We start from the raw sequence: 26,366 nt of genomic DNA, 5'->3' as shown, positions 1-26,366 counted from the left end.
TGATGTGGTCTTCTGAAAACCTGGATCACCTCTCAGCTGAGGCATTGTAGCAACACTCCAATGAAGGATCATCTATTCTCTTCTCCATTTCCAAGTGCTCATTGCCCTTGTCAGAATGCCACTGGTCCTCCAGGGCCCAGAACTGGTGCTTTGCCTTCCTGGGTCTCCTAAGTTGAGCATGATCTTTCCCTCTTAAGTATTCACCAGACATTTTTTCCCCATGGATGTTTCTTGACCTATTACATTTTCCATTATATTAGTTTGTGTTTGTGTGTGCATATGTGTACATGGTTTTGATTCTATTAAATTGTAAATCTACTATACAAATTATTATATAGCTTTTTATTTATAATATATAAATTATATTATGTAACTATCTTTGCATCCCAGGTCCCAGATCAATACTCCCCCCCCCCCCCGAGGCAATTCTGTCAAGTGAAAAAGAATTAATTGGGGTTAAGTGACTTGCCCAGGGTCACACAGCTTAGATGTGCTAAGTGTCTGAGGTCAGATTTGAACTCAGGTCCTCCTGACTTCAGGGCCGGTACTCTATCCACGGCACCACCTAGCTGCCCCTAGATCAATACTTTTTCACATTTCAGATGCTTCATATTAAATTGCTTTTTAATTGATTTGATATAGAATTGATGGTTTAAGAGTGAAATCTTCAACACTTAGAAAAGTATTTCATATTTTAGGGATGTTTTTTGTTTTAACATAGGTTTTTCTGGAAATAGCCCACCTGTCCCAATGCCCATTAGGATACCCTACTCAAGTATCCTCCATGACTCATTACTTCTAAACCAAAATCATTTAAAGCTCTTCCCTGTCACCTCCAGCTTAATTTCAAAGATTTATTAACCAAGATCCCCTTGAACACACTCTCACTGATGGCAAATCTGACTTATAAGGTATTGCCCAAACTTAGTCTGCTGCCTCTTATCTCTATGACTTTATTTTATACAGTGCAATCAATAGGCTATCTTTTGAACAGAGTAGTGTGTCTTTAGAGTTTTGCCATCAGTAGGAAAACCTTAACAGCCCCATCCACCCCGAATTATATAGGATTTTAATTTGACAGTAGTATACTTTTAAACATGTATCTTTTTGTTTACTGTTTTTTTCTTGGTTTGAGTATTCACAAAGTTAAATCATTGCAGTTTTCTAATTATATTTTTCATTGACTCTTGAATGATCACAGTGTAAGTGTGAATGATGTCTTTAATGTATCAACTGAATGTCACATACTACCCAACTTTTAAAAAGTAGATTTTTTTTTTTTTTAAATTTATTTAATAGCCTTTTATTTACAGGATATATACATGGGTAACTTTACAGCATTAACAATTGCCAAACCTCTTGTTCCAATTTTTCACCTCTTACCCCCCCCACCCCCTCCCCTAAATGGCAGGATGACCAGTAGATGTTAAATATATTAAAATATAACTTAGATACACAATAAGTATACATGACCAAAACATTATTTTGCTGTACAAAAAGAATCAGACTCTGAATTATTGTACAATTAGCTTGTGAAGGAAATCAAAAATGCAGGTGTGCATAAATATAGGGATTGGGAATTCAATGTAATGGTTTTTAGTCATCTCCCAGAGTTCTTTTTCTGGGTATAGCTAGTTCAGTTCATTACTGCTCCATTAGAAATGATTTGGTTGATCTCGTTGCTGAGGATGGCCTGATACATCAGAACTGGTCATCATCTAGTATTGTTGTTGAAGTATATAATGATCTCCTGGTCCTGCTCATTTCACTCAGCATCAGTTCGTGTAAGTCTCTCCAGGCCTTTCTGAAATCATCCTGTTGGTCATTTCTTACAGAACAGTAATATTCCACAATTTTCACATACCACAATTTATTCAGCCATTCTCCAACTGATGGACATCCATTCAGTTTCCAGTTTCTAGCCACTACAAAAAGGGCTGCCACAAACATTCGTGCACATACAGGTCCCTTTCCCTTCTTTATAACACTGCTGGATCAAAGGGTATGCACAGTTTGATAACTTAAAAAGTAGATTCTTAATGAATACATGTTGATTCATTGAGGGCTTTCAAAGCTTTATTTTGTTGTCTCTAATTAAATGATTATAAGTACCAAATTTCAGAATTACCTTGCTGAAAGAAAAGAGATATTTCCTTCCACTACAATCCTCTCTATTGTCTGAAGATCAGGCAGGGTAAATTGAGTTCTTAAAAACTGTGCTACAGTGCATGGCCAATCCAGTCATGTTTGAAATGGGGACTGGGCAGCCTAGCCAAATTCAGATGCTTGGGTCACAGCATTAGGGATGAAACTCTGCATCAGTGGAAGAAGAGGACACACTAAAAATTTTTAACAGTTTTTCTTTAAAAGGCTATATATGTGTGTGTGCTTCTAAAATTTATTTTATTTTCCTCATCATCTATATCCAAGAAAAAAACCTAAAAAAATAATGTGAGCATGGATTTCATAAAACATCTCTATTTGGAGAAATATTATATTAACTGTTTATTAATGAAATTTCTTTAATCATCAGAACCCTGTTGCTAACATAAGTAACTGACTACTAAGCGTAAGCAGTTCATCTCCCAAAATTAAAGATGAAATTACATATTTAATATGTTTTCTTTGGCAAAGTAAATCTCTTTTTGAAATGTTATTAGTTTTTGTCTTCCATTTCCAAATTATTTTCTTTGGGGCATTAAAATACTTGAATTTATAAAGTTTTTAATCCTAACATTTCAAAGGGTATTAAGTATCTTTCTGCTATTGTTTCCTCATGTGTGCTTTCAGATTTCATTTTATGATTGTAGATAGATTTATGATTGTAAATGGCTTTGTTATATTCTAGATATCTATTATATTATTCACACCAGTAAAATATTAAATTATGTTTAAAACTTTAAAGCTAAAGAATATCTGTCTGTTCTCTTCACATTTTGTTAATCAGATTTTTCCATTAGGGCCATATATTGAAAATGATTTTTTTTTTTTTATCTTTTCTTGACTGCTTCTGTACCATAAAGGGAAAAATAGCAGTACTGTACAAAAATCAGCTGAATTTAACTTAGTGCTTCAGTGTTTTATAAAACCAAATAGTATGAATATCCATAAAGTTCTTTATAGCTAGAACTTTTCTGTTAGGCATTATTATTATTAGAAGTATTATTTGGAAGGGAGGGGAATAACTAGCACATTAGTACTATTAGAAAATAGTTGTTGTTGTTTTTTAACCCCATTAGGTTTGAAATGCTTTTCTATTTTTGTGATGACCGTGTTAGCACCCTGGATAGCTTAGAATCAGCCAGAGTCAGGATAAGCAACAGTCCTTAGTTTTTATTCTTGGTCTTTAGAGGTAAGATTGAATTGGATGGAAGCAGAATCTCTGCAACCTTCCTTCTTTCTCTCCTGCCCAGAGTGACCCTGGCTAGTCTTACTCCACCCCCTACTCCCTCCTACAGTTCTCTGTATACACCATTTATTGAGGTAGCACAGGATAGTGGGAAGGGCCATTTTCCAAGTATATGCTTATAGAGTATTGGCCAGTCGGTAATTAGCCTTAAGTGCTCAGTTGTCCAGACCTCAGTGCATGAACTCAAGAGTTTCAGCACTCGATATCTCTTGCTTTCTTTTGTTTTAGAACACAAGTGGTCACGCCATCCCTGAATTCTCAGGGAGGTGAGAGTCCCCAAAAGGAGGTGATCACGCCCTCCCTGACTTCTCAAGAAAGGAGGTGAAAACATCGAAAAGGAGGTGATCACGCCCCTCTGACTTCTCAGGAAGGGAGGTGAAAGCACTAAAAAGGAGATGATCACGCCCTTCCTGACAGCTCAGGAAGGGAAATGAAAAGCACCAAAGGGAAGTGGGGATTCCTAGCAGGTTTCTGGGCTGAAGGTCTTATTAGAAACAGGTATGCACAAACCCATGAACATGGGAGGTATTACACAAGCACATAGCAATAACACACAGGCTATTAGTGATGACTCTCCCTACGACCAGTGCAGGCTCAATGTGGTGTAACAAACATGAATTGTACATGCAAGAAGTGATATAACAAACAATATGAATCAACATGGTGTTGTAAAAGATTTCCAGAAGTCCTAGAAAGAGGGTATATAAACAGTCACACACATATGCCTTCTTCAGCAGCCAAGAGATAGTCCAAAACCAATCTATTGTCCTTTGCTTCACATGTCAAGGAATCCAACAATCCCTGCAAGTTTTTCAAGTCCTGCAACAGTCTTTTTATGTGTTAGGGAATCCAATGACTCCAGCAGATTTTGAAGTCCTGCAACAATGTTATCATTTCGCAGAAAATACAAAGATTCCTGAGGGCTTTCAAGTCCTACAACAGTCTTATCATATCTCAGAGAATCCAATGATTCCTGAGGGTTTTCAAGTCCCACAACAATCTTATCATGTCTCAGAGAATCCAATGATTCCTGAGGGTTTTCAAGTCCTACAACAATCTTTTCATGTCTCAGGAATTCCAATGATTTCCTGAGGGTTTTGAAGTCCAACAATTTTTGATGTCCATAGACTGCCATGCTCATTCAGTGGTGGGCACAGTCAGCAACAGAACCACCCAATGTTTCTTGGGTCTTCTTTGTTTCAAGGATCTGCTCCGTCCTCTCCGATGGACAAAACAAATACGCCTCATTGGCACCTATCTGATTCCTTCTCCATCTGTAGAGATACAAGCAAACCCTCTCCCTCACACAGTTAACCTATCTGGTCCCTTCCATTCACCACTTTCTGGGTCTCTCCACATTACCTGGAGATTATCTAAAGATAGTGAAGCTGCTCGCACTGAACACTGCCCTTCCGGTGGGTTATAAAACCTGTCTGCCAGAGTCAGTGCATCTTTGCCAAAAATCAAGAAATTAATAGTATAAAGAGCTAGATTTAGAAGTTCTCTAGGGTTACCTGTGGCTCCCCTTTTCTTTTGTTTTTGGGGGAGCATCTTAATGTCTCTGTTTCTCCTCTCTACTACTGCCTGTCCTTGAGGATTAAAGGGTATGCCAGTGGTGTGTAAAATCTTATAATGTGCACAAAAGTGTGCAAAATATTTAGAAGTATATGCAGATCCATTGTCTGTTTTTATTGCTTATGGCACACCCATAATTGCAAATGCTTGTATAAGGAATTCAGTGACCACTCAGACTGTCTCTTTTGCTCCTAGTATTGCAAAAGTGAATCCTGAAAAAGTGTCTACCACAACATGGATAAAAGACAGACGACCAAAAGATTTATAATGGGTCACATCCACTTGCCAGATTTCATTGGGTCTCAAACCACAAGCGTTCTTCCCTGGAGGCAGTGTAGGAGGATGGAAAGGAAGGCAAGATGTACAGGCTTTTACTATGCTCCTAGCTTCCTCTCTTGTCATTCCAAATTGTAAACGTAAAGCTCGAGCAGCCTGATATTTAAAATGAGATTCTTGGACTTTTTGAAATAAAGGAGTATTGGCCAACATAGGTAGAAGGCTATATCTGCCTTTGAATTACCATCAAAAATAGGGCCTGGAAATCCACTATGAGAGTGAACATGCAAGATATAAATCTTACCTGGATGCTTTCTCACTTGCTCTTGAAGTTCCTTAAAGAGCTGATATATATTAGAGGCTACAAATTTTATTTGGGCTGTGGAAATTCTTTGTGCCACACCTACTGAATAGGCTGAATCAGATATTGTATTTATATCTTCTGCATAATAAGTAAGAGCTAGAATGATTGCATACAAGTCATTCTGCTGAGTGGACTGAAAAGGAGTTCTGACTACTCTCTTTATAGTTAAGTCACTTGAGTATACAGCGCAAATATTAAGTTTGGATGCATCTGTAAAGATAGTGGGTCCTTTAAGAGGAACTTTAGAAACCTTTTCTTCAAGAAGCTATCGCCAGTTATATAATAGTCTGATTATCTTTAATGGAGACCCGTGTGTAAAATTTGGAGCCATGGCTATTAAAATTTGCCATTCTGGGATTGTTTCATTAATTTGTGCATTAGTACAAAAGGTGTATATCTCGTCAGGTCTTATCCCATATAATTGTACTGCTTGCTTAATGGCCTTTAATAAAATTCTAGCCACAAGCACTGGGTAAGGAGTAAGGCTTTGTTCTGGTTGTGCTGGGAGGTTCAGCCACTCTATCACACTGTCTCCTTGATGAAGGACTGCTGTGGGTGTCTCTTGTGTAGCAAAAACTGATATTTCCAAAGGTTTTTGAGTGATTCTTTCAACCACATTGGATAAAACCAGTTCAAATTCTCTCAAAACCTCTTGAGCTTCTTTTGTAAGCTGGTATGATGAGTTTAAAGTACTGTCTCCCCTTAAAATGTCATATAATGATTGTAATTAATAGGTAGTCAAGCCTAACACTGGGCACATCCATTGGATACCTCCTATCAATCAACAAAGATTAAGGTGTTAAGCTTCTCTGTTCTCAAGGAAAGTTTTTGTACTGTAAGCACCTTAGGGTATACTTCCTATGCTAAATATTGAAAAGGAGCATGTCTTTGAATTTTTTGTGGAGCTGTGTGCAGTTTGTAGTTCCTTAGTGTTATATAGTCTTTTGTAAAAATGCTTCTTAACATTTGCTCCTCAGGTGCACATCCCAATATATCATCCATGTAATGTAATAACATAACTTTTGGAAATGCTTTTCTTAGTGGAATAAGAGCAGCAGCAACATACATTTGACACATAATAGGACTGTTTTTCATTCCCTGTGGCAAAACTGTCCTTTCATATCTTTTATAAGACTCAACTAAGTTAACACTGGGCACTGAAAAGGCAAATCTTTTCATATTATCCTTATCTAGAGGCATAGAATAGAAACAGTCCTTAATGTCTATAACCCAAAGAGGTCATTCTCTAGGCAATTGAGTAGGAGATGGAAGCCCAGCCTGAAGAGTTCCCATAGTTTCCATCTGTTCATTTACCTTTCTTAAATCAGTCAGCATCCTCCATTTTCCAGATTTCTTTCTTACAACAAATACTGGGGAATTCCAAGGACTTAGAGAAGATTGTAAGTGTCCTTGGTCAAGTTGCTCCTGTACTATATCTAATAAGGCCTGAATTTTATCGCTACCTAAGGGTCATATCAAAAGGAGTATATTTTCTACTTTCTTGACCTGAAGAGTTAAAGTGTTGAATCACAGGATACATTTCCAGTTTCAAATCACCTAAATTCTGCTCTTCTTCTGTGGCTTTAAGTACTACCTTTTGCAATCTAGTTGTAGAAGGGGGTGATTACTGGGGGAGGAGGTGCTAGTGGTGTCACTGCCCCTCCCACTACTCCTTTTTCCCCCTCCATCCCAGAAGGTGAAGTTGATTGGGGCATGTCAAGAACCAGTTCCGGTTTAGGCAGGGTTGAAGCTGTCTTGTGAGAGCAAGAATCACCACTCCCTTCAACCTCACTTAACTCCTCATGCCCCCATAATGATATCACTTTTAATCCATTCTTTGTCTTCCTCTTTTTCCTCACACTTCCTCATCTGGCTGTTCTGAAAATTTTTCTTTTTTTCTGTAACTTGCAGGATTCTTTAAGGCCAATTGTTTTATGTTGTATATATAGAAATGTTTCCTTGGAAATTGAGTGAGGACCTTTATCATTGTAGTATTCACATAGTTGATCTCCTACCAGCTTCCAATTATCTAGCCCTATCTTTTTTTCCTTTAAGAACCAACGGGACATGCATTCTAATGTACCCAAAAGTCTAGAGATCTGCAACCAAGTGTTAATTAAGCCTTGTCCTGTGATCGTGATCAATGCACCCCTTGGGGGTGGGGGTGGGGCTGGGGCTGGGGGAATATCTTTTCCTAATATCTGCCCCATTTCAGCTAGATAGAAAAGGTTACTAGTTTAGCCCTTAACAAAGTAAGTTCCCTGTTTCTCTATGAAAATACTCACCCAATTTCCTGGTCACCAGGGACTTCTTCAGTGAAATTAGGGTCCTTGGTCCCACGTTGGGCACCAACTATGATGACCACGTTAGCACCCTGGATATCTTAGAATCAGCCAGAGTCGGGATAAGCAAAAGTCCTCAGTCTTTATTCATGGTCTTTAGAGGTAAGATTGAATTGGATGGAAGCAGAATCTCTGGAAGCTTCCTTCTTCATCTCCCGCCCAAAGTGAGCCTGGCTAGTCTTCCTCCACCCCCTACTCCCTCCTATAATTCTCTGTATATACCAATTATCAAGGCAGCACAGGATAGTGGGAAGGGCCATTTTCTAAGTATGTGCTTATAGAGTATTGTCCAGTCAGTAATTAGCCTTAAGTACTCGGTTGCCCAGACTTCAGTGCGTGAACTCAAGGGTTTCAGCCCTCTACACATTTTACCAAACACCCATGGTTTGACTTAACTCTAAAGCATGTCAGTGACTTAATGAATGGTTTGATAAACATTAAGGGATGATTTCAAATGTCTTCTGGCCTCATGTGTAAGGGATCTGCTCTCAGTTATGAATCCCCTACATATTAGAACTAGGTATATTCAATTTCTTAGACCATTTAGGAGTCTGAGTTCAGAGTAAAGTATCTCATAAGGAAGCTTCCATTAGCTGGAAGTCACCTAATGAAATTTCTCTATCCTTCTACTCACTGTCAAAGTTCTTCTTTTAAATAGTATTTTTCCCAATTAGATGTAAAAGTATTTTTAATATTCATTTCTTTAAATAAAATTTTGAGTTTCAAATTTTCACCAGCATTACCTCCTTCCTAAGATGGTAAGCAGTTTGATACAGGTTATATATGAAACATTGTGTAAAACATTTCCATAATTAATCAAATTGTAAAAGAAGAAAAAAAAAAGGAAAAACTGGAGAAAAAAAAAAAAAAAAGGAAAAATAATGTGCTTCCATCTGCACTCAAGAGTCCACAGTTCTTTCTCTAGATGTGGATATCATTTTCTGTCATGAGTCCTTTGGAATTGTCTTAAATCATTGTATTGCTGAGAAGAACAAAGTAATTCATAGCTGGTCATCACTCAGGTTTCTGTTACAGTGTACAATGTTCTCCTGGTTCTGCTCACTTCAAAGTGATCATTCTAAACCATCGCTCTGGATATGCCACATCTCTGCTTAAACTTCAGGAGCCCCTCATTTAGGATAAAATATAAACTCCTTTGGTATTTAAAGCCCTGCACTACTTGGTTCCAATTTACCATTTTAGGCTTATTAAAAATCTCTCATAGGCTATGTTCCAGCTAAATTGGCCTTGCATATGCATGACAAAAGCTCTCTGAGCCCATCCCTAATCTCCTCCTCACCTGCAGCTAGAGTTAGGCTTAAATACCATTCTCCAAAATGGGACCTTTCCTCATTCTTTCTATTGTCACTAATGCCCCCTGGAATAACTATGTGTCTATTATATTTTGTATATGTTTACACATATGTTAACTCATATGTGCCCCTGTTATTTCCCTCACTTAACATACATTCCTTGAGGATAGAAGCTTTGTTTTGTATCTGTTACTATCATATAGTAGGTCCTTAATAAATGCTTATTTGATCTATAAAAGACCAAAAACTGTAAGGCTTTCTGAAAATCCTGTTTGTGTTTAGATGGGATCTCTGCTTGAGAGATCTCAGAAGCAACTCTTTCTTCATACCAGTAGGGTTGTGGGATAGAAACTCAAAGCCCCAATATTCTCCAGAGAAGCAGGCACACAAAAGGCTACATTGTGGACTCAAGGTACAACAACTTGAGTACTACATCATTTCTTATGCTGGTATAACATCTATTTCAAAAAGCTACACCAGAACTTTCTGATGTTTCACAAAGAACACAAAAATATCTAAAAGCTCTTAATTGAAATATGACAGTTTTAAAATTATATTATCTTACACTTATGATGCAGAGTATACTGCCTGATTCCCATAAGCCAAAACTAAGAGCAGTGAGTGAGTGCTCATTGCAAAGAACTGAGTTTAGATTTGATGGAAAGAAAATTTTCCTAATAAAAATGACATGAACTGTCTCAAAAAATCATGGTCTGAAGGAACCTGGAGATCTTCAAGTAAAGGCTGCTCACTTGTTAGCTGTGACATTTCTTGCAGCTGAAATTAGATGACACAGTGGATAAAGCACTGGACCTGGAATCAGGAAAATCCAAGATCAAATGCAACCTCAGAAACTTACTGGCTTTGTATCTCTGGACAAGTAATCTAAGCTGTTTGCCTCAGTTTTCTCATCTGTAAAATGAGCTGGAGAAGGAAATGACAAACCACTCTTTGGGGCCTCATTTAGCTTTTTTTTTTTTTTTTTTTTTTTTTTTTTTTTTTTTTTTTTTTTTTTTGCAACGTCGGATATGACTAAAGCAATTCAACACTAATAGATTTCCAGACAGATAACTTGAGTAGCTTCAGGGTAGGGGTAACTTTTATATTGCTTTTTAGAACTATTAACCATGAGTCTCATCAGCAAACATATCACAAGAAATTTTCTCTCATCATTTTTGTTGTTGTTATTGTTCATTATCTTGCTTTCTTGACTTTGTAATCTATACTTTTACTTTCTGATAGTAAAAGAAAAAAGTAACTAAAGAGCTCTCTCCCAGTTAGCCATATAGTAAAACTATCAATTTTTGACATATTAATAGAAAGGTTACTGTGTATAAGATGTTAATCATCATTTCTCATCCAACATTTTACCAGAGGAATTTTAGAATCAAATTGATAGTACCACTTCCCCTACATATTCTTGGTGTGTTCATATTACATATGCTTTTATTAGATAATGATTAATGGCAATACAGACTAGTAGGAAGCAGATAAAAGATCAGAGGACCTGAGTCTGAATCTTGATTGTGCTTCCTGAGTGATACTAAACAAACTATTTAATGCTTACAGTTCCTCATTTGTAAAGTAAGGAAGTTGGATTGGACCTCCTAAATCGTCTTCCATTCATAAATCCTGTGACCCTAAATCTAATGAATGGAGAGGGACAGTATAAGAACAGGAGACAAAAAGAACTATTTGTTTATTGTTATTTTCTGGCCATAAATTCATTGAATATATGTTATCTTCATGCTTTTCTGTGACTACGCTATATTTTAGAAGTTTATATTTTGCTTTTAAATCAGTTTTTTTTTTAAATCAGTTATGCTTAAAAAAAACATGATTGCAAAACTCCTATGATGTTAGCCATGTTAACATGTTAGCCATGTGGGGCTAGATGACAGATTCAGAGTAGAGACTGACATAATATTTTTTGGTTATCATCTGTGCTAGAAATTTAATTGATCATGTATATGCTCAATGAGGATAGAAGAGAACAGATTTTTGTTACATAAAAAAAAATTAAAATTTTAAAAAGTCAGTCATAAATGTGTTTCCTTCCCTATCCCACTTTATAAATAATATTATGCAGTATAGGATATGTGACAGTTAGAAAAATTAAGTTGCTAGCCAAAAACATTATGAAACTACCTGCTGCTGTTGACTATAGAAGTTTTGAAATAGCATAATCCATGGACATGAAGTAATCCTTTAAAAGAAAAAGAAAAAAAACCTTTGCATATTCCCTTACATAGTCATTTAATATGTTACCACTGTAGAGATTATGGCTTAATATTTCATAAAAGAGCTGTTTATGGTAGTCTCAGGAAAATGCCCTGTAATTATTGTAGTTTCTCTAATTTAGTTACTATGTTGTCTATAATTCTAGAGAATTGAGTAGAAATTGTTAAGAAGAGGGAAAAACATGTGTGGACCCAAAAAGAATATGGACAGGAGGCAGTGAATTTATTATCTTGGGAAATTGGGCAAAGTAGGAATCATCTCTCTTTGAATGTTTGATTTTATTTTCTTAATGGACAGAGTTTTACTTGGACCAATTATTATGATCCCTTCTAGTTAGAAGATCTGTGATCCTATGATTAGATTTTTCTTGGCTGAGAAGAAATACGGAAGCCTCTAATTTTTAAATCATAGATCTTAACTAGCAGAAACATTTGAAAATTACCTAGTCTAATCTCATTTTATATACGAGGAAGCTGAAACCCAAACATATTGTTTCTTTCTCAAGATCATCCATAGGAGGGAACTGGAAATCAGCAGAGCCAGGCTCTGAATCCAAGCCCTCTGATTTTTGTTTCTCCATTTTACCTCACAGTATTTGGATTTAGAATAATATTGTGTGGTGATTATTTTTTAATTTATTAAGATGTATAAAATTCAGTGATTTATAATAATTTCTTAGAAATTAACACCTTGGTTAGAAAAAATGTGAATGAGGGTATATTAAGCTCTTTGAGGGTATATTAAGCAAGTTTTGTTTTTATCTTTTTTTGTTCAACTTTATTTTCATTTCCAAATCCCTATCACCTCCCTTTGACTCATTTAAAGGCAAGAAAAATGAAATCTATTATAAATATGTAGTCATGCAAAACAAAATTCATCATTAACCACGTTTGGGAGGGAGGAAGTTTAAGGCAAGAAAAAGAAGAAAATGCTTCAGATTACACTCTCTCTCTTTGGAAATGATTGTCATAAATACTTTGGAATAGTGTTGGAGGGAGTTAACGCCTTCAAAAGTGATTGTTTTAACAAAATTGCTATTACTTTACAAAGTATTTTCCTGGTTCTGCTTTCTTCACCTTGCTAAATCTCCCTAAGTCTCTTCTGACTTTGTATCTCTGGACAATATTCCATGGATCTCTTCATCATTTCTTACAGCACAATAGTGTTCTATCACAATCATATATAACTTATTCAGCAATTCTCCAGTTGATGGGCATTCCCTCAGTTTCCAATTCTTTGTCATAGTGAATTTTTGTACATATGGGTCTTTTCTTTGATCTTTTTGCGATATATATCTGGTAGCAATATAGCTAGGTCAAAAAGTATGCAAAATTTAATAATATTTTGGGCAGAGCTCCAAATTGTTTTCTAGAATGGTCAGATTAGTTCACAGCTCTACCAGAAGTGCATTAAGGTCCCTGTTTTCCCATAGGCCTGCCATTTGTCATTTTCCTTTTCTGTCATTTTAATCAATCTGCTAGGTGTGAGGTGCTACCCTCTAATTGCATTGCTCTAATTATTAGTGATTTAGATATTTTTTCCCACATGGCCCTTGATTTGCTCTCATCTTTTTATTCCTAGCACTTAATCCTTGTTGGTTGATTTTAAGGATGCTTCTTAACCTTTAGTGGTCCTGACTCTCTTATTACAGTAACACACCACTTGTTAGATTTTTTTTTTAATCTCTTAACCATGCTTCCATTTTTTTTTGCACATATCTCTTTTAAAATGAATGTTTGTCTGATTTTTCTGTATATATTTTGTAAACAATTCTCCCCTTTCTTTCCAATATCAACTTTGATTTGTGCTATTAGAACTTTGTAATTGAGAGCTTTCCATCCATTTTGGGCTAGCTTACTTTGTCAAATTTTATTAGACTTGATCCTTTCTCTGAATACTTTGAAATCTTTTCTCCCTAAATCTAGGCTGTATATCAGATTACTCCCAGCGTTCAGACATACATATATCATGAATTATATAATGAAGTGGAAATTTTCCTCACCTAAAAATTTCTGTCAGTTCCATTTGAATACCATTCTTTTGGTTTCTTTTTATTTCATTTTGAATCAGTTCATATAAAGCTTCCCATCTTTTTCTGAATTCTTCATACACATTGTTTCTTATGGTACAATAATAATCTATTACATTTCTATAATATCATTTATTCAGCCTTAATGTAATTTATGGGTTTATTTTTGCTCCCACAAAAACTGATGCTTTGAATATTGTAATATATGTAGATCTTTTTTTCTCTCTGACTTCACTTGGACTGTGAAGTTGACTTCACAACTTTTGCAAAAAACTTTGTACTTCACAAAACAGAATTTTTGAGTCAGGGAGTTTGAACAATTTAATTGATTTTCTTGCATAATTCCATTTTCCAGAATATTTGGAATAATTCACAATTCTAACAGTGTATTAGTGTACCTCGAGAATTCTTCTACCATCTCTCTTCTGTTTCCATCTTTTGTCATGGTTATTGATAGTCTGTAATTTTTCTTTTAAGCTATTTATTCATATCTTTTCCCTATTTATCTGTTGAGGAACAGCTCTTCTTATATTTTTCCTACATAGCTTCTTGTTTTTCCTTCTTTCTCAAAGAGGACCATCACATCAGGAGACTAATACCATGACATGCAAGCGAGTTAGATTTAAGTGAGGGTAAGCTTTGCAAAATACTAGCCTCTCTTTTTCCTTCAGAGACATCTGAGTTCAGATCTTGATGACTGGAGATGGTCCTGGATGTTGAAGACCTGGCCCTTTTAAGATAAGGTCTTTAATTGGTCTCTGTTTGACTGAGGCAACACTCAGTGATTAAGGCAAGGTTATAATTGAGGCAAAGAATGGCCTCTTTTAACTATACAAAAAAACAAAAACCCTCCAATCTCAGAGGAGAAGACCTTTGGGGTTTCTGGCCAAAAAAGAAACAGTTACTAATTACATATATTCTGAATCAATCAGGGCTCAATCAGAGTTGGGTCTTGGCCTGGGGCCTGTTGTTGACTAGTCATTGAGAGCCAAAATGACTATAGTTTAAAACATGGTTCTTAAGAAAGAAATCTAATCAGTAAACCCCAAGATATCTTGGGAGGTTTCAACAATCAAAGAAAAAAAATTACATTCCTTTGAGCAGAGCAGGCAGGAAGGAAGGAAAGAAAAGAGTTGCCAAACTGACCAATTCCAGTTGGGCCCCCCAATGAGGCAGCTCTACTCACTAAGATTATCTTCGTTCTTGAAGAGGACCATGCCATTGGGGAGGTAATGTCATCACAAGTGAGTTGGATTTAAGTGACTGATGGCTGTGCAAAGTCACCAACCTTATTTTCTCTTCTGGAGCCTCCTGAGGCTATACATAGCTTAAATATCAGACAGCAGCATCATAAATTTCATGGCAATCTAGGTCAGCTTCCTTGTTTTGCAGGAAAGAAAACAGTCTAGACAAGTGAAGTCACACAGGTGACTGACTGCCACACAGTGGCAGAATTAGTCAGAATTAGAGAGAAGTATATAGTGCAAAGATTTTTTTTCTTCCAACTCAAAATTTGCCTTCTTGTAATTTTTGCTTTTGTAATTTTGTAGTTTTTGTAATTTTATTGATGCAGAATTTTCTTGGTTCTTTGTCATCAAAGTTGTCTGTTTTCTCTTTTATGATAATCTCTATCCTTGTTTGGTTGAGTATCTCCCCTCTTTATCCATCTCCCAATTGTAAAAGTTACCTCTATTTTCCTCTAATTTTCATATAATATTTCCTTTTATATGTGAAGCTCTCATATATTTTGAGTTATGGCATAAGGAGCTATTTTTAACCTAAACCTGCCAAACTTTTTTATATTTCCCAGAAGTTCTTGTCAGACAGGAAAGTCCATTGGTGATTATACTCTTAGATCCATGGAATATAAGCCTGCTGTGGTCTCTTGTTTCTGGGATTTATTTTGGTTAGCCCACTAATCTCCTTAAAAAGTTTTAACCAAGGCTCCATTGTTTTAATCATTATTCTTTTCACAATAGAGTTTGAAATCTAGAAATATTAGGTAGCCTCTTCATTCCCATTCCCCCCATTGTCTCTCATAAGGTTCTAGACCCTTTTTCCTTCGAATTGAGTTTTTAAAATTATTTTTGTAGAATTCTATAAAATAGCCCTTTGATAATTTGTTATAGCATTAAACCAGCCTTTAAACCAGCCTTTCTGAAAGGCTGAGTTTACGGCCTCAACCTGGAGATCAACCTTATAGCTCAGGAATCTTGACCCTTGCGTCTATTGCATAGGACCAAGTAAAGAACTTAGAAAGAAATATAACAAGACCTGAAAGTTCTTCTAACAAAAAGAAACAATTTAGAGTTTGGTAATTTGTTAATTCTGTTAACCTGCCATTGTAAAGCCGTTCCTTATCAGGAGATCCCTGGTAAATTCCTTTTTAATTGCTCCTTCAGTACGAATTTATGTATTGTAATTGTATTTATATAATAAGTTTGGTGGATTGAATCCTAGATAATTAATATAACTTGTTGCTTTGTTTGTTTGTTTTGTTTTTTGCTGAGGCAATTGGGGTTAAGTGACTTGCCCAGAGTCACACAGGTAGGAAGTATTAAGTATCTGAAGACAAATTTGAACTCAGGTCCTCCTGATTTCAGGGCCCGTGCTCTATCCATTGTACCATCTAGCTGCCTTCTTTGTTGCTATTTTAAATATCATTTCTTCCCATCATCTGTTTTAAGTTACTTATTGTTATTATATAGAAATATTGGTTTGTAGATTTATCAAGCAGTGAGTGAGCATTTATTATGCTTACCACTTATCAGACATTGTGATGAATGCTGGTGATACAAAGAAGTGACAGTTCCTGTTCTCAGAGAGATGACATTTGAACGGGGGAAGAGACAGCATAACGTGTGTGTGTGTGTGTGTGTGTGTGTGTGTGTGTGTATATACACACAATACATACAATGTATATATATATATATATATATACACACACACACACACATATCCCATTTATTTATATTGTATCCTGCTTCTTTATTGAAGTCCTTAATTGTCTTGACGAGTTTCTTCTTTCATATTGTCTGAAAATAGGGATAACTTTGCTGTTTGACATTGTTAAGTAATTTCTTTCTCATTGTTATTGGTAGCATTTCAGGAGATATGACAAGAAATTATAGGAAGAGGAAGCATGATACTCCCAATCCATTTTTCAGTTACTGGGAAAGCTTCTGGTACTTTTTCTATTGCAAATAATTATAGCACTTGTTTTAGATATGATCTTTTTTTAAGAATATGAAAAGAGGCTATTTCATATCTTTTTTTTTTTTTAAATAAATACTATCTTGTGTCAAATACTTATTCTGGAGCTATTGGTTTGATCATATGTTTTTTTTTGATGGCTGTTTGGGTGTTTGTTTTTTGTTTTTATTTTTTAATGTGATTGATTTTATTTTCCTAAAGTGAACAGTCTTTGCATCCCTAGCATAAATCAAGGTCTTAGTGATTTTTTTTTATATCATTACTGTAGTTTTTATACCAATATTCTGTTTAAAAGAAAATCCATGTTCATTAGTGAGAATTGCCTATAATTCTTTTTCAGCTTCATCTGTTATTAGTTTGGGTATCATGACTGTTGGTCTTAATTTCTGGTTTCATTTGTGTAAGAGGCTTCTTGTAAGGAAGCAATACAGTTTGTACCTGTAATACATTCTCAATCTTATTGAGGCACTTGGGACACTGAGAGAGGCTAGATGATTTACTCAGGGCTCACACAACCAATATTGCTACAGATGGGACTTGAATCCAATTTATTCTATTCTCAGGTTGATTCTCTAGCCACAGCTTCATCCTGCCTTTCTATCAGAATTAAGTCAATACCATATTTATTTTATTAAAAAAAGGCTAATGGAGTTCCTTCTTTCTCAATTATTGTGAATTTTTTTTTTTAGGCTAAGTATCATTTATTTAAATATTGAAAAATCTGTTTCCTAATGTGCTGACAAAACTGAGATTTAAAAGAAATGGATGATTTCCCAAAAAAAGGAAAAAAATATTCAGATTTACAAATTGAGATAGAGGGATCTTAAATAATACAATATAAAGAGAGATTTGGCCGCCACAAATAAGCAAAGTAAATTCTCAGATGACAGATTTTTTTTTTTTAATTTAATAGCCTTTTATTTACAGGATATAAGCATGGGTAACTTTACAGCATTAACAATTGCCAAACCTCTTGTTCCAATTTTTCACCTCTTACTCCCCCACCCCCTCCCCTAAATGGCAGGATGACCAGTAGATGTTAAATATATTAAAATATAAATTAAATACACAATAAGTATACATGACCAAAACGTTATTTTGCTGTACAAAAAGAATCAGACTCTGAAATATTGTACAATTAGCTTGTAAAGGAAATCAAAAATGCAGGTGTGCATAAATATAGGGATTGGGAATTCAATGTAATGGTTTTTAGTCATCTCCCAGAGTTCTTTTTCTGGGCATAGCTAGTTCAGTTCATTACTGCTCCATTAGAAATGATTTGGTTGATCTCGTTGCTGAGGATGGCCTGATCCATCAGAACTGGTCATCATCTAAGTATTGTTGTTGAAGTATATAATGATCTCCTGGTCCTGCTCATTTCACTCAGCATCAGCTCGTGTAAGTCTCTCCAGGCCTTTCTGAAATTATCCTGTTGGTCATTTCTTACAGAACAGTAATATTCCATAATATTCATATACCACAATTTATTCAACCATTCTCCAACTGATGGACATCCATTCAGTTTCCAGTTTTTAGCCACTACAAAAAGGGCTGCCACAAACATTCGTGCACATACAGGTCCCTTTCCCTTCTTTATAATCTCTTTGGGATATAATCCCAGTAGTAACACTGCTGGATCAAAGGGTATACACAGTTTGATAACTTTTTGAGCATAGTTCCAAACTACTCTCCAAAATGGTTGGATTCGTTCACAACTCCACCAACAATGAGATGACAGATTTTTTAAGAATTTTGTCAAACATAGGTGGGGGGAAAAACTATGTGAAGAAAATTAATCTAACTTCTCTAGAAGTCTGTTCAGCTCTTAATTTTCTTTTTATTCATTCTTTTGTTAGATTTGTTCAGCTGTAAATGTGAATGCCATGAAGACCAGCCCCCCTCATTTTAAGGGGTGTGACTTGGAGAGGTAAAGGGACCTCCCTAGTGTCTGATACAGAAATCAAACCAAAGCCTTCCTGACTCCAAATCCAGTTTTTTATCCTATCTGCTACTGCTGGGTCCCTTAAGCTCTGAATTAAGGTCTTGACATAGTGAATTTTGATTGTGCTTTTTTTGAAATTTGCTGATACAGTAAATTTTGTCCTAGCATCTTATATTCATTCTTTTATAAGTTGTCAATTTAAAAAAATTACTGTATGCAGTGAATTTGGGAGTTTTATTTTCTTAAAGTTCTACTATTTGCTTTTATTTTATGAAAGAATTTAATTTACATATCTTTGATGTCATGATTGTTTAATTTTTTACTTCCCTTCCTTGTTATTTATTTTTCATTTTTTTTTCTTCTTCTAATTCAGCATATGGTCCCAGTGATTAGGTTTGCTTGCTTTAACATGATCCCAGAACTCTCCATAGAAGAACTCTCTTCTTCCCTTCTGTTTGCCTGCCTTATTCCAAGTTTTTTGATTTTACTTAAATCATCAAAAATTAGTCAACATGTATATAGTATGTATTGTGTGCCAGGCAATGTACTACTAATAAATCTTTTTAGTCATTACTATATTTGATCTTCACAACAACTCTGGGAACTAAGTGCTATTATTATCCCCATTTTACAGATGAGGAAACCGTTAGCTGTGATGGTTTTTCTGGAGGCAGCCTTAGTCTCAGTTGAAATAAATAATTACTCCAAAATCTCAGCCAGCTGATAAAAGTGTAAATGTTTATTTCTCCTTCCAAATTAGCCCGGTTAGTTGAGGCCTATCTCTCTGCTTGGTTCCAAGAGATCTTGCAGTTTTGTCCTTGGCTTCTGCCTCTGCTTTCTTCAGCCTCCAGTCAGCACCAAGTTGGAAGATGCAATGAATCTCTTGCCTCGAAGATAGGGCTTGTCGGCTTTCTTCCAAAGTCCTCTGTCTCCAACCCCCGTCGATGTTCCAGAGAAATTCTCCCTAACTCTTAAGAGCTTCCTCCATATATATCATCTCCCAAAGGTTAACTCCTTCTCGAGGCAGGGATTATGGGTTATCTCCCAGAGTGCTCTCTGGTCCTAAGAACTTCGAGGGAGGTGTGAATTCAGACTAAGCCAGCCCTGAATTCTCCCAAACGTGTGAACTCCATTGAGTACTTAGATACTTATGAGCTCTCTAAAGGTATGAACACAAGCATTGTTCTATCAGTTCCACTTAGTACCTTGTTTCAAGTTCTGGCCCAAAATATCTCTTTCTAAGATCAAATCAATCACACTGAACCATGCCAAACCAGATAACAATTGTCTCTATCAACTCCAATATCTTAACACTTTGTAAAGATTCCAACAGTTAGCCTCTTTTTATATCTCTTCTTCTCCATTCCCCCTCCTTTCTTCATTCATTCCAAATAAATATGCAGGTTCAAACTCCTTACCTTCCTTTTCTTTTAACTTGTTTGTAACCCTCTTTTCCAAGAAGTATTCATTTCTTTCTTCTTCCTCTTTTAGAGCACTACTTTCAAAAGATAGCAGTGGTAAGAATACCACCTGCATTGTAAAAATACTCTTTTATTTCCGGAGCCTCAGTCTCTTTAGCAGTGCTCTGTAGGTTTCTTCTGTCGGCATCATTCAAGTGTATACTTGACAGATCTCCAGAGATTATACACCATATTCTAACTCCATGCCTTAGGAAGACAGGAGAACTTCCAGTTACTTATTAATAAGTGCCTGCCTCTGGAACCTATAGCAAGTTGCTATCAAACACGCTGCTCACCTCTTCTGATGATTCCCTAATGATAGGCCCTTCTGGATCCAGTCCTTCATTCCCTCTACCCCAGAAGGCAAAGCCTCGGACTAGATACTTAGCTCCAAGTCTTCAGTGGGCCTTTCCCTCTCCCAAGTGTCAGATTTGTCAGGATCCCAGGCCACCTCTTCAGATTCTTTTTTCTTGTGTTTACCTTGAAGCCACCCTATCATTCTTTCAGTTCATTTTTCCTGATAAACTGGAGATAGGAGTAGCAATCCTATACAGCCCTTTTAGCTTCTCAGAAGAAAGCACCCAGCCTGTCCTTGGGAGGTATGCAGTGATAACCTGGCATTCACTGATTTTAACCCTGTACATTAGCTGGAAGTGAGATTCTCAATATTTTGTCATTATTATCGGCAGTTCTTATGGTGGATTTTCATGGCTAACTGCCCTGGTCACCTGCCATATCTCTGCAATGTGGGTGACTCAGTCAATGAGTAAGATTTTATTTATTCACAGGCTTCCTGCCTTTTGTTCTTAAAAAAGCTTATTACTATGAGGTTGCATAAATACCTTTGTCAATTAGTAACTTCCTGCAAAAGCTCTAATGTGAACAGAAGCTGTCCACAGCTGTTGTCTGTGAGGGGCTCTCAAGCAGAATCCAATTACTTTTCAGCTTTTCCTATCCCTTCTTTGCTCTCCCAATTAATCAGATTTTAGAAATCACCTGTCTTGCTGCTTTTCTTTATAATGAGCCGAAATCTGGCCCTCTGCACATTTCACCTGTTACTCCTAAAAAAATCAAATCTAATCCTTTTTGGAAGTGATGGACCATCAAATACATGAACAAAGCTCTTCTATTCCCTTTAAGTCTCTTCTTTTCTAAGCTGAATATCCCCAATTCCCCATCCAGTCCTATATGATATGGTTGGATCCTCTTAACCCTTTTGATTGTTCTTCCCTAGGATGCATTCTGGTTTGTCAATATCCTTTTTTAATTAAAAACAAAAACCAAAAACTTTATAAATCCCCATAGAATGAAATTTTCCTTGTAACAAAAGAAATTAAGCAAAAACACTCAGGACAGTGTCCGACAATGTATACATCTACAGCATTCTGCCACATAGAACATATGTGTTATCTGTTCTCTGGGATCATTACTAGTTTATAGTTTCTCAGGATTTGGCTTCTTTCAGTGATCTCTTTACTCATCATAGCCCATAGTAAAATATGGCACTAGGACTGAACAAGCAGACCACATATGGTCATATTGTGACAAGGGCCCCATTTCGTCCTGTAATGAAACCAGGGGCTTGTGCCAACAACTAGCTGTCAGGTGTACCACCCAACACTAAAGGATGCTCTGGAGTATCAGCCATATTCCTAGGGCTGCTCTCTGCCTCTGGCAACCACTGTGAGTATACATCAGCTTTCCCTCTGTGAGTGCTAGATTTCCAGGGATCTGGTGTCAGCCAGTCAAGAAAAATTTATTAAAGGATTCTAGTGCCTAGACATGTGCTAAGCACTAGGAATAAAGACAACCTTTTAAAAAAAGAAGCTGAAAAATGAAGATAGATTAGAGGATTGAAGAATAGTAATAAAAGTCCCATAGAAGATGAGTCCACTGAGAAACCTGGAGAGGCACAAAAACATATTTAGCCTGGACTTCCATTTAATTTGAAGTTTCTGGAGGACCAACCAATCAGAAGAAAAAGTCACTCCATTTTTCAGCTTTCTGGCTCACAATGCTACTCTCTACTTAGGAAAAACCTTGCCTTTTTATGTGAAGGGAAAGAAAATTATATTGTAAGATGTACCCTACTAGAACACATGATCCATGTTCCAAACACTCCCCTCTCACCCACACTCCCCATTTGCAGCAGGTAAATCACAAACCCTGGGCTATGAGAATGTGTTCAGAGTTCAGCTCAAATTTCTCATTCCCCATATTGGAAGGAAAAAGAGGAAGAAGCCACTCATAGCCACAGGATCCCATGGTTAATTTGGACATTTGAGGTTTGGCCTAGATTCTATATCATTATGCTTTCCCAATGACTTCTGCTTACTGTTGGAAGATGTTACCCCACAAAGGCACTCATATCCATACTTTTTCAGTTCCTTCTCTACCAAATGCAATACCAAGTCTTTTTTAAAAAATTCATCTGATGTGTTTATTGTCTAACCAAAAGGTGTTACTCAAATAGGAACTATTTATTAAAGAATCCTAGTGCCTGGTCACGTTAAACATTTCCCAATTACGTTTAAATCTGGTTTTGCCTTCACTGAAGTTTTGCAGATCGCTGATCCAGACATGCTGATCTAAACCATATCTTTCCATCTCCTGACCCACTACACTAGCCTAAAATACTATATCAAAAGTTTGGCTAAAATTTAGGTAAATTATATCCACAGCATTCCCCTCATACAGTAGTTTAATAATTCCATCAAAAAGGAAAATGAAGTTGGTTTATCCGGATCTGTTCTTGATGAAGCCATGTTGGCTTTAAATACAAATTTTTGAGACTTGTCACTGAAGTCCCTCTTCACCCTGACTGCAATCCAAGCTCCCTTTTGAGCCTTAGTTCTTTCAGTATACTTCTTATGCTGTATCAAATAGTTCTTTCTGTATAGTTGACTCCTTCACATCTGTTCATTTTTCCTAATTTCATCCACCTTTTCCTTTTATGTTCCCTTTTCTTTATCATTCTCCTTCCATCTGTCAGCATTTATTAAGCCACTAGGGATACTGAAAGCAACAAAAGACAATCCTTTGCTCCCAGGGAATCTGGAAGTAGACCATTTCAGCCTACTGGGAATATTTCTCCTTCCATTCCCAAATCTAGTGCCATTTCCTTCAGACAGCTAACTTGATTTCACTCACTACCTCTCACTCCCCCAGAGATATTACCACCTTCCTTAAATCTCTCTGCTTTTATTCACTTAATCACTTTCTGATTTGTATTATGCCTTTTTGTTCCATGAACTATTTCCTCCTACTTGAGTGTAAAATTCCTAAAAGATAGGAATTGTATTAATTTTCCCTCTTTGCCACATCAGCATTTAACATAATATAACATAACTCATACATAGGAATTTAATAAATATTTATCGATTAAAATGTGAACTTTTCTTTGTTCTAGGAATTAAAGTTTGTGGAAGAATGAATATTTGCCATAAAAAATGCATGAAATAAGTACTATCAAATTGCTGGAGCCAGCAATTTAACTTTGCTAATTTAATGGTTAAGGTCTTGTGTTCTGAAACTGGGGTGGAAAGGACTTATTCATCCTTTTCTGTTACTTTTTTTCAAGAAGACTCCCAGTAAAGCTTTACTATTTGCAGAATTACCATTTCATCGAGTTGGACTACTAAATTAGACACAAATAAAAAAGAAGAAAGGCTTTTGACTATTAAATGATTGCTCCACGTATGCCTTTCTCTATGTAGTCATAAGTTATGTATAAATTACATTTTTATACTTTGAATCACTTTTGAATGTGTACCTAGGGATGTTGATTTTTAAAAGAATGCAACCTTCAACCATATTTAACAATATTAGGCATCTACTGCTAGTAGAGAATTTTGATGAGCATTTGTATTGATAGAGCTTTTTAAAGAGACACAGTTTGTACTCTCATGAAGTTCTAGTCAGTGTAGAGGTAATAAACAGCTGTCATGCACACAATATTACAGAAATGTATAAGTGTTAGGTGAGATTAGAGGATATGAGGGACAATCAGAGAAGGTTTTCTGGAGGAGCTGGCATTGGAAGTAAACTTTAGGAACAGATTGGAATTTTGTAAATAAAAGGGGAGGGGAAGGATGTTTAGGCATAAGAGAAAACCTGAACAAGGACAAGGAAACCAAAAATAGGTGATGGGTGTTCAGGCCCCCAGAGACCGATCTAATTTGGCTGTGGTGTGTAGAGTGTGCGGGAAGGGGGAAGAGGAGGGTAGAAGCTGTGGGAGATAAAGTGCTAGGAAATGCCAGGCAGAAAGAAGATTTAGAACTTTTCTCCAGAGGAATTGGAGAATCCCTGGAATCTTTTTTAACTGATGTGACAATCTGTGCATAATAAAGATTAGTCTTTCATCAATAAGAAGCATGAATAGAAGAGGAAAGCAAAGAGCCAGTTGAGGGGATGGTGCAGGAGGAAGGGTAGAAGGAATCCAGCTTCTTGGATAGAAAAAGTGAGGGACTGAAGCTTTTAATCATTCTATGTTTACAGTAGACTGCTGGAGGAGTGATTTAGATGGAGCTTGAAGTGGAAGAGATGAGCTGCTTAGGTGGTTTCTATCTCCTTTTGTTAGCTAGTGACTTTTTTTTAAAAGTCCACAAGGAGTAGAATTGCAGATGTTAAAGTTGTTTTCATAAATAAACCTTGGAGTCAAAATATAATTTGGTAGAATTGGAAAAAGCCCCATCAGCCAAAAGAAATACAAGAAACCTCATACACAGCATGTGGGAGCTTCTCAGGAAATCCTTGTGGCTCACTATTCCTGTAAATTTCAGCTGAGAGAAAACATACATAATACCAACAATAGTATCAGAAAATGACAAAAACAGCCTATCTGGACGATGAATTAACCAAGTACCCTCAAGTGTGCAAAGATTGCCCTGTTGGATAAAATTATTTTTTAGGAGGAAAAAAAAAAAAACCCAACATGCCCAACAAGAAATCCAAAACTTTGCAGAAGCAGCACTTTGAGAAAATTATTTTTGCCAATCCTAGCCAAAAAAAAAAAAAAAGTGACAGATTCTCAAATGAATGTGGAAGCCCAAGGAGTAAGTGACTTCTGAGTTAAATAGATCATCCTGATTTTATCCTCTAAGAAAGAGATACTAAAGCAGCTTAGAACTATCCACTTTCCAAAATTTCCAAGTCAAATTCAGTAGACTAAGTAATAGCACTATTGTTCTTGACTTAGATTTACAAAGGAGAGTCCAGTGTGTAGGCAGTCCAAGTGCCAAGATTTCAGTAAGATGCTTTCACTAATAGCTTTTCTTCTCTGACCACCTAATTGTACCAGATGCTTTACAATCCTAAAAGCTGCATTCAGTAGTGTACTGACCAGGCTTTGTATCCAAGAGAAGGGAGAATGACTTGAATAGGAAAAGATTAGGCCTTTAGAATCATGTCATCATGTATGACTGCCTCTGATAAGAGAGTCTGTAAGTAGCAGATGCTAGTCTGATGTGAAATGGAGTTCACTGAGGAAAGGAATTGTCAGTTTTGGTCAGGTAGCCTGCTATGGTTTAGTTAGTAGCAGCTCCAAAAGTAACTTAACTTTGGACCATGTCTGAAGGACAAATATACGCATGCGTACACACAAAAAACACATGTATCATGTACATTATGCATATGTAATCATATATACAGTATTAAATATAAAGTATATGTGTCCATACATATATACATACGTGTACATAAACACATACATATGTATGGATATGTATACATAGATATACTATTTTGTACAGTATTTTTAAACCCAAGATAATACATGTCCTTATTTGATGTATTGTTAGAACCAAAATCTTGGGAGCAAAGGGCACATGATATCTTTAAGGACCTCAGGCCTTTAATTAGAAAGAATAACCTACTGCTAATGTATAAGTTCTCTTTAGGATTCCAGAATCATTCTTTAATGCAATATCAAAAAGAGTGGCTCCTTTTGATTGCCCTGAAGCCTTATTTATGCATGTTATTTTTTGAAAGCAGAGAGTTCCTTATAGAAAAAGGCTTTTCTCTAAAGGGAGAGCTTGGGCATGTGAGAACAAATAGCAGAGTTGCATGGAATATGATATTCCACAGTTGATAAAGCAATCATCTCATTTGATCCTTATAAAGCTTTGGGACAGTTGATGCCATGATTACTCTTTCCAGGCTATATAGACAGTATCCAAACTAAGGAAGTGTGAATGTGCACAAG

The 26,366-nt window shown here is 36.2% G+C and overlaps 1 protein-coding gene across 8 annotated transcripts in view; it reads left to right on the top strand.

Moving 5' to 3' along the window:
- The window catches only part of VEZT (vezatin, adherens junctions transmembrane protein), a 101,294-nt gene that overhangs the window by 7,974 nt on the left and 66,954 nt on the right, over positions 1–26,366 (top strand). The gene's annotated exons all lie outside the window — the stretch shown is intronic.

This window comes from Sarcophilus harrisii, chromosome 5 (assembly GCF_902635505.1).
Source record: "Sarcophilus harrisii chromosome 5, mSarHar1.11, whole genome shotgun sequence".
Taxonomy (NCBI): Eukaryota; Metazoa; Chordata; class Mammalia; order Dasyuromorphia; family Dasyuridae; genus Sarcophilus; species Sarcophilus harrisii.
The sequence above is the reverse complement of the archived record's forward strand: the minus strand, read 5'-3'. Positions and strand labels throughout refer to the sequence as shown.